We start from the raw sequence: 16,716 nt of genomic DNA, 5'->3' as shown, positions 1-16,716 counted from the left end.
CTGGGCTCACTGCAAGCTCCGCCTCCCAGGTTCACGCCATTCTCCTGCCTCAGCCTCCCAAGTAGCTGGGACTACAGGCGCCCGCCACCACGCCCAGCTACTTTTTGTATTATTAGTAGAGATGGGGTTTCACCGTGTTAGCCGGGATGGTCTCGATCTCCTGACCTCGTGATCCACCTGCCTTGGCCTTCCAAAGTGCTGGGATTACAGGCGTGAGCCACTGCGCCTGGCCGAAATAACCAAATTTTAAATAAATTTAGTGTGGTCTAAGTGTACAGAGTCTATAGCGTCTACAGTGGTGGACAGTCATGTCCCAGGCCTTCACATTCACTCACCACCCACTCACTAACCAAGAGCAACTTCCAGTCCTGCAAGCTCCATTTATGGTAAGTGCCCTATACAGGTGTGCCATTTTTAATCTTTATTTTTTTGAGATAGAGTCTCACTCTGTTGCCCCAGGCTGGAGTGCAGTGGCACAATCTCGGCTCACTGCAAACTCCACCTCCCAGGTTCAAGTGATTCTCCTGCCTCAGCCTCCCGAGTAGCTGGGTTTACAGGTGCCCACCACCATGCCCAGCTAATTTTTGTATTTTTAGTAGAGACAGGGTTTCACTATGTTGGCCAGGCTGGTCTTGAACTCCTGACCTCAGGTGATCCACCTGCCTTGGCCTCCCAAGGTGCTGGGATTACAGGCGTGAGCCACCATACAGTCCATTTTTAATCTTTTAACCTGTATTTGTGCTGTGCATTTTTTATGTTTAGGAGTGTTTGGTCGTCAGAGAAATGCAAATCAAAACCACAATGAGATACCATCTCACACCATTTAGAATGGCGATCATTAAAAAGTCAGGAAACAACAGATGCTGGAAAGGATGTGGAGAAACAGAAATGCTTTTACACTGTTGGTGGGAGTGTAAACTAGTTCAACCATTGTGGAAGACAGTGTGGCGATTCCTGAAGGATCTACAACTAGAAATACCACTTAACCCAGCCATCCCATTACTGGGTATATACCCAAAGGATTATAAATCATGCTACTATAAAGACACATGCACACATATGTTTATTGTGGCACTATTCACAATAGCAAAAACTTGGAACCAACCCAAATGTCCATTAATAATAGACTGGATTAAGAAAATGTGGTACATGTACAGCATGGAATACTATACAGCCATAAAAAAGGAGGAGTTCATGTCCTTTGCAGGGACATGGATGAAGCTGGAAATGATCAGGCTGAGCAAACTATCACAAGGACAGAAATCAAACACCGCATGTTCTCACTCATAGGTGGGAATTGAACAATGAGAACACTTGGACACAGGGCAGGGAACATCACACACCGGGGCCTGTCGTGGGGTGGGGGGAGGGGGAAGGGATAGCATTAGGAGAAATACCTAATGTAAATGACGAGTTAATGGGTGCAGCACACCAACATGGCACATGTATACTTATGTAACAAACCTGCACGTTGTGCACATGTACCCCAGAACTTAAGGTATAATAATAATAATAAACAAGTGTTTAGATACACAATCACTTACCATTTTGTTACAGTTGCCTACAGTATTCAGTGGGGTAACAAGCTGTACAGGTTGGTAGCATAGGAGCAATAGGTTACACCACGTGGCCTAGGTGTGTGGTAGGCTGTGCCAGCTAGGTCTGTGTCAGTGCACCCCGTGATGTTCACACAATGACGGAATTGCCTTATGTTGACTTTCTCAGGTATGCCCATCAAGAAGCAACACACAGGCTGGACACAGTGGCTCATGCCTGTAATCCCAGCACTTTGGGAGTCCAAGTTGGGCAGATCACCTTAGGTCAGGAGTTCAAGACCAGCCTGGCCAACACAGTGAAACCGTGTCCCTACTAAAAATACAAAATTAGCCAGGTGTGGTGGCACGTGCCTGTAGTCCCAGCTACTTGGGAGGCTGAGGCAGGAGAATCACTTGAACCCAGGAGGCGGAGGTTGCAGCGAGCTGAGATTGTACCACTGCACTCCAGCTTGGGTAACAGAGCAAGACTCCACCTCAAAATAAAATAAAAGAAAGCAACTCACATCTGTAATTGATCCATATTACCTCCCTTCCCTTCTGTCTGCTCTTGAAAGGGTCCAAATGGCACATCTATCTTGTCAGCTCATGCATATCTATGTTAGGAAAATCTGGAAGATTCTTGAAAGTTTTCCTGTGCCTCCCTGTCAACTGGCAACAAAAACCACATATTTAAAAAAATAGGAAATTTATCAGAACAGACTCAAATAAGTGTATTTTCTATGCTAATGTTGATGCAGGGCAGGTGAGCCCCCAAACTGGGGCTTAGCCCGGGAGGGTTCTTGGCTTCACCCAGGAAAGAATTCAAGGGCGAGCCGGTGGTGTTAGACAGCAACTTATATTGGAGTGGCAGTGTCCAGCAGCAGCAGAGGGACTGCTCCCTGCCACACAGGGCTACCCCACAGGCAGTATGCCCAGAGTAGCAGCTCGGAGGCAATACTGCCGTCATATTTACACCCACTTTTAATTACATGCAAATTAAGGGGCAGATTATGCAGAATCTAGGAAAAGGGAGGTAACTTCTGGGTGCTGGGTCGTTGCCATGGAAAGCAGTGGTAACTCCCAGATGTTGCCATGGCAACGGTAAACCGACCCGGTGCACTGGTGGGCGTGTTTTGTGAAAATCTGCTTCTACCCAGTTCCTGTTTTATCTGGTCCTCACTTTGGTCTGCATCAGGAATCAAGACCCGCTTCCTATCTCAATGTGATAGGAAAGGAGACTCCCAGTGAGGACTTTGAAACATTACAAAATGTTGGTGAGGCGCGGTGGCTCATACCTGTAATCTCAGCACTTTGGGAGGCTGAGACAGGTGGATCACTTGAGGTCGGGAGTTTGAGACCAGCCTGGGCAACATGGTGAAACCCCATCTTTACTAAAAATACAAAAAATAGCCAGGCATGGTGGCATGGGCATCAAGTCCCAGCTACTCGGGAGGCTGAGGCAGGAGAATCGCTTGAACCTGGGAGGCGGAGTTTGCAGTGAGCTGAAATTGCGCCACTGCACTCCAGCCTGGCAACAGAGCGAAACTCCATCTCAGGAAAAAAAAATTAATCAAGAAGAATCCAGGCTGGGCACGGTGGCTCATGCCTGTAATCCCAACACTTTGGGAGGCCGAGGCGGACGGATCACCTGAGGTCAGGAGTTTGAGACCAGCCTGGCCAACATGGTGAAATCCTGTCTCTACTAAAAAATAAAAAAATTAGTTGGGCATGGTGGTGCACACCTATAATCCCAGCTACTCGGGAGGCTGAGGTAGGAGAACCACTTGAACCTGGGAGGCGGAGGTTGCAGTGAGCTGAGATCATACCATTGCACCCACAGCCTGGGAGACAAGAGCGAAACTCCATCTGAAAAAAAAAAAAGGAAGAAGAATCCAATTTTCTTCAACATTATCTTCATTTAGAGTGCTTTAATAATTTTTTTTTAAATAGAACAAGGGACCCGTTCCTCATGCTTCTACTGATGGCAGCTCTCCCTGAAGCAGGACAGTCCAAAAACAAACAAAAAAGGAACAGCCAAACATACATGGAAGTAAGACGGTCTCTCGAAGCTCTGAGAATTGGAAAGATTTCCTTTCAAGAAACTCGAGTTAGCTTTTGGAAAATGATCTTTTCTGTGTTACTAGATATTTCTTTTTTTTCTCTCCCCATTTTACTTAAATAATTTATTCAATTAACATCTATTTGCCAGGCTTCAAAGTTAGATCCTGGGGGAAATACAAAAAAGCAGCAAATAATGGGAAACGATTCTGGCCTGTAGGAAACTCACTAACTCGGTAGAAAGGAGGGCTGGTAAATGACGCCGACACAGACTGCTTGGGATTTCACGGGATCACATGTATTTTGGTGTTTGGAAGCACACAGGAGCCAGTATTACTTTTGTAAACTTAGTATAATGAAAAATTTCAAATATAAACAAAAATAATAGTATAATGAATCCTGTTACCCATCACCCACCTTACAAAATAATTATCCTATTGTCAACTGTTTCATCTCGGCCTTACTACCTTGCAGGTTACTTTCTTTTATTTTTACAGTGTTATTTAGATATAGTTACATATAGTAAAATTCATCCACTCTCAATGTATATAACCAGTGCCTTTTAGTAAATTTGTAGAGTCATGTAACCAACATGATCCAATTTTTAGAACATCTCCACCATCCTAAAAATTTTACTCTCAACTTGTGACAGTTCCCCTCCCTTGCCCCACAACCATTGATCTTTCTGTCTCTATAGATTTGCCTTTTCTGGACATTTAATATTTCTTTTTTTTTTTTTTGAGACGGAGTCTCATCTGTCGCCCAGGCTGGAGTGCAGTGGCACCATGTCGGCTCACTGCAACCTCCCCCTCCTGGGTTCGAGTGATTCTCCTGAGTCAGCCTCCCTAGTAGCTGGGACTACAGGCACCTGCCACCATGCCCGACTAATTTTTGTATTTTTAGTAGAGACGGGGTTTCACCATGTTGTCCAGGCTGGTCTCAAACTCCTGACCTCAGGTGATCCACCCAACTCAGCCTCCCAAAACTGCTGGGATTACAGGGGTGGGTCACTGTGCCTGGCCTCTTTTTTTCTTTTTTCTTTTTGAGACAGGGTCTCACTTTGTCACCCAGGCTGGAGTGCAGCGTCACAAACATGGGTCACTGAAGCCTCAACTTCCTGGACTCAAGTGATCCTCCCACCTCAGACTCCTGAGTAGCTGGGGCTACAGGCACACGACGCCCTGCCTGGCTAACTTTTTAGTTTTTGTAGAGATGGGGTCTCACTGTTTGCCCAGGCTGGTCTCAAACTCCTGGGCTCAAAGGATCTTCCCATCTCAGCCTCCCAAAGTGCTGGGATTACAGGCATGAGCTACTGTGCCCGGCCTCACCGTAATTTTTAAAAATGTTCACGGTGGAGGAAGGGGCAGGAACATCCACCAGCACCAGCCAGAGTTCTCTGAAAAAGGCGCTGAATATTTTACTCAGCTCTGTGCTTCTGTGCTCGAGCCAACCACGTGTATCCTTCAACATGAAGGAATGTGCTTGAGCATTGCGGAATGTAAGCCACAGGCTCAGGCCTGGCTGCCTTCCAGGGAGACATAATAGTCACGGATATCTGCTTCCAGAGGCAGATGCGGTTTGAGCCCCCCTCGGGAAGTGGGGTGTGGGAAGAGGACCCTGTTTCTGCTGCAAGTTCCAGAACTGAGGTGGATTCTCTATCAAGGCACAGACAGGAAAGAAACCTTAGTCTAATTCCCAGGTTGGCCGTCACTCCCTGTGTGCCTTACATATGCCTGAGCCTTTATTTGCCTTCCTGTAAAATGGGATTCCTTGCATTTTACTGAATTTTAAAACATTTTGTGGGAATTAATATACTGGTTGCTGAAGGGTAGTTGGAACTCCAGGAATCCATCGTAGTGAGATTTATTCCTTGCAGTTCTAGCACATTTTGATTTAATGAGTATTGCCTGGTGCTTGAGATGAGGTCTGGTGTGGAGTCGTAGGGGCCGCTTGTGTCTCTGGATGGAGGAGGCGCCAGGACCAGGAGCTGCGGTAGGAGGAGCACGGCCCGGGCCCTCGGGGACACCCCTGCAGCAGGGGAGGGAGTGCAGATGCAGGGAGGCCGAGCTGCAGTCTCCGCTCCGGTTGCAGCGCCTACAGGAGTCTTCGGAGGCTCAGCACAGCTGGAGGTCACCCCAGCCAGGGTCCCCGAAGCCCTAAGTCCGTGTGAAGAAACCCGGGAGGGTTTGCAGGCCGGCATGGATGGCCGAAGATCCTCCACGGCCTGTGGCCACGGCGGTTCCATCTGCCTTTGCGGCTCCCACCTCTATCTGTGGCCACCGTCTTCCCAGTGCCCCACAATTTGCTCATGGGGAGATTCCTGGCGATCATAGGTCCTCTGCAGCTATCTGAAGGGTGAGTTGATGAATGAATAGACAGGTGAATGGATGATGACGACGACAGTTTCTGGAGGGCCACAGGTTGGGCTGGGCTGGGCTGGGCGCCTTGAGAACACGTGGGTTCTTGTTTCTCCCGGAGGGCTGGCATTCCCTGGTAGCATCCAGAAGGCGGAATGCACCTGAATGTGCGCTGCCTTCCCTCTTAGTCTAAGCCTTATTATTTATTTAATTATTAATTATTATTATTAATATATATTTTTTAGAGACAGGCTCTCACTCTGTCGCCCAGGCTGCAGTGTAGTGGCGCCATCATAGCTCAGTGCAGCCTCAAACTCCCGGGCTCAAGTGATCCTCCCGCCTCAGCCTCCTGAGCAGCTGGGACTACAGGTGTGGAACATTATGCCTGGCTAATTTTTTTTTTTTTAATATACAGATGGAATCTCACTGCTGCTCAAGCTGGTCCTGAATTCCTGGGCTTAAGCGAGTCTCCTGCATTAGCTTCCCAAAATGTTGGAATTACGTGTGTGAGCCTCCACGCTGGGCCCCATAGCCTAAGTTTTTTTAAATGTAATTTTTTTGTTGTTTTGTTTATTGAGACAGAGTCTCGCTCTGTTGCCCAGGCTGGAGTGCAGTGGTGTGATCTGGGCTCACTGTAACCTCTGCCTGCTCCCAGGCTCAAGCGATTCTCCTGCCTCAGCCTCCTGCGTAGCTGGGATTACAAGCGTGCCCGCCACCACGCCCAGCTAATTTTTGTATTTTTAGTAGAGACGGGGTTTCACCAAGTTGGCCAGGCTGTTCTCAAACTCCTGACTTCAAGTGATCCATCTGCCTTGGACTCCCAAAATGCTGGGATTACAGGCATGAGCCACCTCGCCCAGCCTCAATATACATTTTTCATTGAGATCTAAATCACATACCATAGAATTTTAATGTGTACAGTTCAGTGGGTTTTAGTCTTTTCGCAATAAATTGAGTTTCTGAGCAGACAATGCATTCATATGGCTTAAAATTCAATGATTACCAAGGAATATACATGGAAACATCTTCCTTCCCTGCGTCCCGCATACATAGATCATCTTATCTATTTCTTGACTATACTCATAGATATTTTATGCAAATACAAGCAAATATATTCCGTCCCTTTTTAATCTACATGGTGGAGAACTATATGTGCTGCTCAGCTTCTTGCTTTTTTACTTAACTTGGGGGTCCTGCCGGTACCGAGCTTTCTCGTTCCTTCTGGTGGCTGCCTAGTATTCTAGTCTATGGATGGATAAATATTTATTGATGGATATTTGGGTTGTTGCTACACCTCAGCTTTTGCAAACAAATGCTGCAAAGAAGAACCTGGTGCATGAGACATTTTGCAAGTTTGGGCAGATCTGTAGAATTAATTCCCAGAAGGACACGTGTTTTTTAGATTTTGACAGCTCTTGCTAAATGGCCCTTTATAGAGGTTACGCCAGTTTTGTTTATTTTTTATTTTATTTTTTATTTTTTTATATGCTTTTATTTTTCCGTGATTACAAACACAACTGAATATCAAATGCACAAATAAGAATTATATGGGGAAAAAAAATCAGATACGTTCATATGTATATATCACCTTTTCAAGGCTATTTCCATCCAGAATAACCTTGGTTTGCCAGGGCCAATAGAAAGAAGTCACAAAATCGCCTTTAGTTAAATTTGTGTGTTTGCTTTCTTCTATAATTCCAATACCTCCACCATCAACGACTTGAGATAGCTGCCAAGGTGTTATATAATCAGTGCCAGTGTCTTCATTCATTCTACAACGAAGGCTGTCACTTCACACTTGGAAGGTTGCACAGCGGCCAGGCAGAGGCGCTCCCCACTTCCCAGACGGGGCGGGCAGAGGCGCTCCTCACTTCCCAGACGGGGCAGCCGGGCAGAGGCGCTCCCCACTTCCCAGACGGGGCGGCCGGGCAGAGGCTCTCCTCACTTCCCAGACTACACCAGTTTTAATTCGAATCAGAATTTATTTCCAAACCTACCATGAGATACGCCAGCACTGACAAGAATGCTCACTGCGGCATTGTTCATCACGCCCCAAACTGGAAACAGCTTAAGTGATCCTCAGCGGAACAGAGAAATCATGGCCTCTTCATGTGATGAAATATTATGCTGCAATGAAAAGAAACAAAAATCTGCTGCACACGGCAGGGAGGAATCTCCTAGGAGGACTGATGAGTGAAAGAAACCAGACACAGAACGGTCCTTACTGCATGATTTCTGTGATATGACTCAACCCCGAAGTCAAAAGGAAGACGCAATCTAAGATGACAGTGATGGAAACAGAGGTGACCCTTGGGCGGCAGAGGGAGTCTGCTGAGCATCTAGAAACGTCGCATATCTTGTCCGGAGTGATAGCTGTACGGGTGCATCAATGTGTGAAAACTCACTGAGCTGTGTGCACTTTACTGATGGAAGTTGCACCCCAACAAAAAAGTAAAGGGTTTAAAAACATTGCCCACAGTGAGGCGCAAACAACACGGCCGCCCAGCAGGCAGACTCCTCCGATGCAAAAGCTTAGGTGACAGGCTGTCTTTCTTTTGTCCAGTCCTGAGCCAGATGTGGGTTCTGAGCCAAGGAGGTGAAGCACGAGGCTCCCTCCGCTGCCTCCAGAGCTGTCCAGGGTTCCCCTCTGCACCCCCCAAAAAAAGTGCATGGTCACACCTGCTGGGGAGGAAGGCCCAGAGCTACTCTGCGCCCTCGCCCCACTGCCTCCTTCTCTGTTTGCTCTCTGACTGGTGCTGTTTCATTGTTCCCTTCCTGGACGCCATCCCCTGGTCCAGACAATTCCCTGCACCAGCTGCCAAGCAGCTGCCTGGCTATTTATAGCCTCGGTCATCAGCCCCTTCCTCCCACTCTTGGCCCTAGTCCTGGGACCACTGTCCCCACCCCCACCCATTTTCCAAGAGTCCGGCTGTGTCCATCCAACCAGGAGAAGAGTGGGGATAGTGGAGGCTGAGTTCATTGACAAATATCGTAGAACACAATTTTTAAAATGTTTCTGGAACATTCCAGGATCCGTTGTTGTGGGGAGGGGCCTGCCCTTGCTGAGCTGATCCCTTGGTCTCCTGAGGTGACCTCAACTGTGTCCATGGCTTTTGGACAAGGTGAAATGAACTTAATTTTTTTTTTTTTTTTTTTTTGAGACAGAGTCTCTCTGTGTCGCCCAGGCTGGAGTACAGTGGCGTGATCTCAGCTCACTGCAACCTCTGCCTCCTGGGTTCAAGTGATTCCTGTGCCTCAGCCTCCTGAGTAGCTGGGACTACAGGTGTGTGCCACCACACCCTGCCTGTTTTTGTATTTTTCAGTAGAGGCGGGATTTCACCATGTTGGCCAGGCTGGTCTTGAACTCCTGACCTCAAATCCACCCCCTTGGCCTCCCAAAGTGCTGGGATTACAGACGTGCACCTCCACGCCCGGCCTGTAATCCTACTGGCCGTCAAATCCACTTTAAAAGCAGTAAAGGCATTTGACTCTTTCCTCTTTCTCGTTCTTTCTCACCCCGACTCGGTCCATCTCCCTTCCCCTGTTCTCCTTCCTCCCTGCATCTACCTTTCTTCCTTCCTTTCTCGGTGAAGTGAAGGGTCACCTCTCATTGTGGAAGAAGGACTAGTAAAGCCAGCTGTAAATGAACATTCCTGGGTTGGCCTATGCCAGGCAGGCGCGAGGTCTCTATTCCCCACGTGACAATCAAGCTGCGTGCGTTCACGCCCGGGATGCTGGGGTTGCCCCACCTCTAGGTTTGGAGTGGGACGACGAGGAGAAGCAATTTGTTCAGGAGCAGAGAAAGTTCACTTGGCTGTGACTCATCACCTCTCCGCTGAGAGTCCTCGGCGGGTCCGTGATCACTGGACACGATCATGATCCGTCCTCAGGCCCTGCCTGTGCAGAGTGTGCGGAGCCCAAGGAGTTATTGGCAGAAAAGCAGGAGTGGAATGAGCTTGCGTACTTGAAGTCCGTGGCCGTCTGCCAACATCTTCAAATATGAACATTCTTAGTTTCGCTCTGGAAGTTTTTGTCAGGTTTATTGCAAACGCAAGGGTGGTGAGCAGACAGAAACAAAATGGTGTTTACTGAGCTGGAAGGACTGTTTTCTCAACCGTTTCTCAAGAGCACGCGAGTAGACGTGCACTTTCCTGGGTGACATAAGCTTCTCCGTGGGGATTTTAATCCAAATCAGATATGGCCTTGTTTTACGACGGATCGTCTTGGGTCTCAGGGTGGGAGCGTTCATAATAAGTACACGTCCATCCAGTATGTGGCGAAGAGCATTGTGAGCCACCCCTGGAAACACACAAGACAGATGGGCATGCAGTTCCCAGGATAGTGCAGAATTCTAATGAATTTCATTGGCATCAAATATTATGTTCCTGTAAACTGAGACCCATGACATTAGAACGAGTGCCTCACAATAGTTCAAAAGTGACTCATTTAATTGAAAAAACGTCTCAGAAACATAAATTGGTAAATCAAAACTAAAACTAGTATCCTTTAAAAAACATTGAGAATGATGTCCCTAAGGTTTTTTTTTTGTTTTTTTTTTTTGAGACAGAGTTTCACTCTTGTTTCCCATGCTGGAGTGCAATGGCGTGATCTCGGCTCACTGCAACCTCTGCCTCTTGGGCTCAAGTGATTCTCCTGCCTCAGCCTCCCGAGTCGCTGGGATTACAGGCACCCGCCACCACTCCCAGCTAATTTTTGTTATTTTTAGTAAACACGGGGTTTCACCATGTTGGCCATGCTGGTCTCAAACTCCTGGACTCAAGCAATCCTCCTGCCTCGGCTTCCCAAAGTGCTGGCATTACAGGCATGAGCCACCGTGACCGGCTGGGATGACTATTTTAATCTCGGGAGAGCCATCTGGGTCCCTTCCAGGGCACAATTCTATTTAAGGATATACTTTCTTATTTTTACACAAGCTTGATAACTGGATTAAAAAAAAGACGAACTTTTTCTTTTTTTTTGCATAGACCAAAAAATGTAGCCATAAGAGCGTTTGTTAATATGCACATCTACAATCCTTCTTCCCACCTTCCTGTGCAGCACAAAGTGGTAAAGAGAGCAAGAATTTTCTTTCTAAACAGTTGGGCTGAAATTAAACAATAACAACAACAACAACAACAAAAACCCAAATGCCCATTCTCCTCCCAGCGGAAGTACAACCTCTCTTTGTATTATGTTACTAATCCACTGCACACACCTGTTCACCCACCAACAGCTAACAAAAGTCAAACTCTGAGTTAAGAGATGTACACATCACAGTTTGTGCTGGAAATCTGATCCAAGCACATGGACAGAACTTTCTACGACTCTCGGCGCCTAAGCTTGGCGGCTTGTTTTCAGCATATTCTTAAAAGCCTAGGAAATTGGCAATCACACTTCTAAGTTAAAAGACTGGGAAATCAGGCCAGTGAATAAATACTTACTTTGGATCTGCACTATTGATGAAAAATAAAAAATCACTGGAAAAAAATGAGCCCCTTTCTTCTATTTTTGCTCAAAGCAGTCCAAAGAAAACAAGTTTTGGTTCACTCCTGTCTGTGAGCTCAGCGTTGAACAAATTCCAGCAAAATCACAGAGAAAGTTGGAACCAGATTTGCAGCGTTGTATCCCATACATGTTTCTTCTTCTTTTTTTTTTTTTTAAGAGACAGGGTCTCGCTCTGTTGTCCAGGCTGGAGTGCAATGGCACAATCACAGTTCACTGCAGCCTTGAACTCCCCGGCTCAAGCGATCCTCCTGCCTCATGCTTCTGAATAGCTGGGACCACAGGCATGCACCCCCCGCCCCCAGGTGCCTTTTATATTATTTATAGAGATGGGGTCTCACTATGTTGCCCAGGGTGGAGTGCAGTGGCATGATCATAGCTCACTGCAGCCTCCAACTCCTGCTGCCAAGGCTGGTCCCAAACTCCTGGGCTCAAGTGATCCTCCCACTTTGGTCTCCTAAAGCACTGGGATTATAGACGTGAACCACCGCACCTACGCCATGGTTCTTAAAAAGGGGTCTCCTTAAAAAGGATGCTTCACCTTCCTTTTTGGTGCGAGGGAGATAGACCGTCAGGGAGAGGGCACTTTGTTCTTCCAATTGCCTTTCTGCAGAGGTTCCTGCTCAAGGAACGGGACGCCTAAACCTCAAATCCCCAGTGGCATTCAAGGCTGCTCGCAGCCACAGGGCGTGTTCTGGCCAACCCTGTTCAAGCAGGAGGAGCTGACAGTGGCCCAGCACAGGCAGGCTGCACAGAGCTGCGGCCCGTTCTTCCTGGAAGCGCCTGCGTCCGAGCCAAGGACAGGCCACCTAGTAGCAGTGCCCCTGGAGCCTGGTGCTTGGCTCAGTAGATTCAAATGCAACAGCCAGGCCGGGTGCCGCAGCTCATGCCTGTAATCCCAGCATTTTGGGAGGCTGAGGTGGGCGGATCACTCGAGGTCAGGAGTTCGACACCAGCCTGGCCAACATGGTGAAACCCCATCTCTACTAAAAATACAAAAATTAGATGGGCATGGTGGCACGTGCCTATAGTCCCAGCTACTTGGGAGGCTGAGGCAGGAGAATCACTTGAACCTGGGAGGCAGAGGTTGCAGTGAGCTGAGATCGCACCACTGCACTCCAGCCTGGGCGACCGAGCAAGGCTACGTCTCAAAAAATATATATGTGTTTCACAGATACAGTCCTTCCTGGTTTTGGTTATTGACAGGGCATAAGCAATTTTTAATTTTTTCAAATTTACAATTAGGCTCCTGAATGGCAACTCTTTTCCCATGAACTGAAGGGAAACTTAGAGTCTCCCTCTCCACAGGGTTTTTGTCTTCTGGAAAAGAGAAGATGGGAAAATGAGGATAAGAAGAGGGTTGGAGGGGAGGAAAGAAAGAAAACCCGAGCAATTTCTAGAAAACATGATGATTAAAAAAAAACTATCCACGCTTCTGGAATGGACAGATTCTTTAAAATCTGTGATTTCCTTATTTTATGACTAGTGAGGTCCCATGCCCACAGGTAGGAAGCTTCAGCCAGTGTGTGTGGAAAAAGTGCCAGTTTTGGGATATGACAGACAAGTCAGAAGCCTGCTTGAACCGCTGTCACCCCTTTGCAGCCATCCAACACCACGAACAGCAAAAACATCAGGTTCTGGCAACCCGTCGGGACAAAGTGACCATCAGCATGGGGAGGTTGCTGTCAGAGCCGCGTCACAGCTCTTACGCCTCCCAGAATTGCTTTTGGTGTGAGGATTGCTGCATGATTGAGAAGCTGGAATTTGATTGGAATAACTGGATCATCTCAGGGATGGCTAAATCCTAAAATGCCTACAAAGCGTGAAACTGACCCAGGATTTCACAGAGGATGGTAAGGCTCTGATTTTTCCACTTGGCGTTCATCTGGGTGTTAATATTAGCACTTTGGTTTAATGCTGCAGGGTGAGGAGGGTGTGCCCAGAGACCCCACTGATGCACCCCGCCCAGTGGCTTCTGACACGCAGAGCTGCAGGACGGGAGTCGCTGAGCTGGCCGAGGCAGGCTGGGAGCTGAGCTTTGCAGACACTGAGTGCTGGTGAATGATGATGCTTCGACAGCCACTCTTCTGGGTGCTCCCAGCCTGGTCCTCTGCTCTGTCCCTGCCCTCCCCTAATTTCAATTGGTGGGATTGGGTGGGGCTCTCTGGGCCCCCCACTGGCCTGACAGCCTGGCGTGCTGCTGCTGGGCCAGCCCAGGAGTGAATGGATGAAGTTCCTCTTTCTGAGCTGGGATCAGGCCCAGAACTCCCAGCTCGCAGCTCGGGCAGCTGCCTGGTGCTGAAACCAGAAGGGACCTCCGGGACTTAGTGGCAGCTTACAGGGAGTGGCTAGGAATGTCTCCCTCTGGGCCAGTGCGTAGGGTCCAGACCAGGAAAAGTGTCAGAAACGGAACACGAGGTTCACCAAGAAGCCAAGGGGGCCGGCCGAGGGCCAGGATCGCACACTGATGCTGGGAGGTTGCTGCTTTGCGGGAGTAAGGGAAGGAAGAGGCCGTCTCAGAGCACCCGCAACACTGGCGTCCACACAGGGGAGCTCTTGGCAGGAGCCATCCACAGCAACGATTGCTGTGGACACGGATGGGGAGGCCGTGTGTGCGAGGCAGTGACAGTGCCGTTGGTTGGGAACACAGCCAACTCTTTTGGAGTTTTGTTAACTATCGCAAGGTAGAGGCTGAGGGGGACACAAATACATGTCATGCCACAAAGATAAGTACTAGAACATGCTAGATTTTCTCTCAAAGCACGCAGGTCTGAGCCTGTCATCATTCTGCCAATACAACAGACAGGTGAATGAAGAGACGGGGGAACTTGGAGATGAGGGGCTGAAAAGGAGAGAAAGTGGTCCCTGGAACTGGCTGTAAGAAAAGTAAATAGTGATCCAGAAGAATTTGGGTCACGGTCTGATTCATACAATAAATTCATTTTGTCTCATCTGAGATATTTTAGGAAGAAGGCATGCTTTTATTCAAAATTATGTCGAAAATTGCCACAAATGTCTCTCATTTAAAAAAAAAGTAGTTGGACCAGGCGAGGTGGCTCACGCATATAAGCCTATAATCCCAGCACTTTGGGAGGTGGAGGAGAGAGGATCACCTGAGGCCAGGAGTTTGGGACTGGCCTGAACAACACAGTGAGACCTCATCTCTATAAAATAAATACATAAAATAGTTGCGCCTTATCTTCTTAGGTCTCAATTGAATCAATGTCCTGAAAGTTCACATAAATGACATTCTTCAATATTCAAAAAAAAAAAAGCCAAAACAAAACCCAGTGTCCAGGCATCAGGTTGGATGAGGACTTTAGAAGTCTATAGATGTCCTTCATTTAGGTTTGTTTGTTTGTTTTAGATGGAGTCTTGCTCTGTTGTCCAGGCTGGAGTGCAATGGCTTGATCTCAGGGCTCACTGCAACCTCTGTCTCCCAGAGGTTCCAAGCACTTTTCCTGTCTCAGCCTACAGAATAACTGGGATTACAGGCATGTGCCACCACGCCCAGCTAATTTGTTTGTATTTTTAGTAGAGATGGGGTTTCACCATATTGGCCAGGCTGGTCTCAAACTCCTGACCTTGTGATCCACCTGCCTTGGTCTCCCAAAGTGCTGGGATTACAGGGGTGAGCCATCGCACCCGGCCAAAATTTAGGTTTTTTTAAAGTTTAAAAAAAATGTTTTGGGGTCTTGCTCTGTTGCCTAGGCTGGAGTGCAGTAGTGAGATCATAGCTCACTCCAGCTTTGACCTCCTGTGCTCAAGTGATCCTCCCAACTCAGCCTCCCAAGTAGCTGGGATCATATGTGTACACCACCGTGCCTGGCTAATTTTGAAAAATTTCTTGTAGAAAAAGTTCCTACAAAACTTTTTGTAGAAAAATTTGTAGAAACCAGGTCTCACTATGTTGCCCAGGTCTCAAACTCCTGGGCTCAAGTGATCTTCCCATCTCAACCCTGCAAAGTGCTGGGATTACAGGAATGAGCAACTGCACCCAAGCAAAGTCATATTTTTTTTCACCTGAGAGCTCCAATTGCCACGAAAATCTCAAATTATATTCTACGATAATTCAAGTTAAATGGGAAAGTAATATTTCTTTTCTTTCCTTCTAAGTGCCTGAAATACTGGAAATACACAATAAGGGCTTTTAAAAAACTACCTAACACAATGAAGAATTGTGAAAGAATTCATTGTGCAATCAACAAGTTAGGGAAAACTGATTTTGCATTAAAGGTACATCTTCTGTTTCTTTTAAATAGCGGGAAGGACAAGACACCAGCGCAATGAGCTTTTTTTTTTTTTTTTTCTTTTGAGATGGCGTCTCCCTCTGTCTCCCATGCTGGAATGCAGTGGCATGATCTTGGCTCACTGAAACCTCTGTCTCCCACATTCAAGCGATTCTCCTGCCTCAGCCTCCCAAGTAGCTGGGATTACAGGTGCAGGCCACCACACCTGGCTAATTTTTTTTTTTTTTTAGTAGAAGCTGGATTTCACCATGTTAGCCAGGCTGGACTCGAACTCCTGATCTCAAGTGATCCACCTGCCTTGGCCTCCCAAAGTGCTGAGACTACAGGCGTGAGCCACCGTGCCCGGCCAGCAATGTGTCTTTTCCATGGAGGCACAAATGTGCAGCAAACGTTGCCTCTCTCCTGTGACCATTTGGATAATCTGGTTACTCTGTGGACACCAAGTTGAGGATTTTCAGAGATCAGGCTTATCTGAGCAATTAAACATTTCTCCATTCTAAGCATACACTGGATAATAAATATGCCACACGTAATTTAAGCAATGAATCTTATGAAAAGAGTGACGGAGGGAGAAGGGGGAAAATACATTTTTCCTCGTGGTCACTTGCTGAACGGCTGTCTAAGCCTGCCATTAAACTCACACCGTCCCCCTCCATCTGGGGTTTTCGTTCTTTCCTTGAAAAGGAGGAGGAAGGAAAAGAAACCGTTTGGATGTAGCAGCGTGCTCTCTCGCTGGCTCTGTTACCAGCGGAAGGACTGTGGCCAATGATGCCCAGGTTAGAACCCGGGTTTTCTAACCTGATAAACAGACAAGGCTTCTGCCAGCACTTCAGTGGGGGCATCCTGAGGCCAGAGGAGGCTCCAGGGGTTTTGAGCTCGTTGGCAGAAAAGCATCGCATAACAGCAGTCTATCTTCCAGGTAGAGGCATATTTGCGTACGTGAAAACGGAATTTACCGGTGGAAAAGTCTTTCTCTTGAAGTCAAAGCAGTGCCGGATGACCTTGCTGCTGAAG

Source organism: Hylobates moloch, unplaced genomic scaffold (assembly GCF_009828535.3).
Source record: "Hylobates moloch isolate HMO894 unplaced genomic scaffold, HMol_V3 SCAFFOLD_23, whole genome shotgun sequence".
Lineage (NCBI taxonomy): Eukaryota > Metazoa > Chordata > Mammalia > Primates > Hylobatidae > Hylobates > Hylobates moloch.
Note: the sequence above shows the minus strand (reverse complement) of the source record.